Source organism: Penaeus monodon, chromosome 24 (genome assembly GCF_015228065.2).
Source record: "Penaeus monodon isolate SGIC_2016 chromosome 24, NSTDA_Pmon_1, whole genome shotgun sequence".
Taxonomy (NCBI): domain Eukaryota; kingdom Metazoa; phylum Arthropoda; class Malacostraca; order Decapoda; family Penaeidae; genus Penaeus; species Penaeus monodon.
Window position 1 is genome coordinate 34321211 of NC_051409.1, and position 377 is coordinate 34321587.

A 377-nucleotide genomic window follows, 5' to 3' on the forward strand; every position below is an offset into this window, starting at 1 on the left:
TCCAACCTCAAAAACACCTCACCAACCTCTCTTCCTTATTTCTCTATCTTTCCCCCTTAATTTATCATAAAATCCCTATGTTCTTCCGATTCTTTGACATTAATGCCTCCCATAAAGACTCAAAATACCAAAATAAGGAGTTACAAAGGGGTGAAATATGACGTAAATTCAAGAAAATAAAACTGTACGAGTCTTACCCTTTCCAAACAAACCTCAGCGTCCGGCCGAGATAGGAGCCCAGGGAGAGACTACTGGCGCAAAATTATTTATCGCGATTAAAGTCTATTTATTTTTTTATGTGCCTACATTGTAATTAGGTGTACATTTGTGTGTTATTATTCACTGTGTAATCTGTCCAAATACGGATTTTTGTGTGG

At 37.1% G+C, this 377-nt stretch overlaps 1 protein-coding gene across 1 annotated transcript in view; it reads right to left on the reverse strand.

Moving 5' to 3' along the window:
* Nucleotides 1-237, reverse strand: part of LOC119588731 (NEDD8-conjugating enzyme UBE2F-like) — a gene marked incomplete in the record, with an annotated part of 10461 nt that extends 10224 nt beyond the window's left edge. The window contains 1 exon segment of the mRNA XM_037937373.1: nucleotides 198-237.
* Between the last annotated feature and the right edge of the window lie 140 nt (nucleotides 238-377).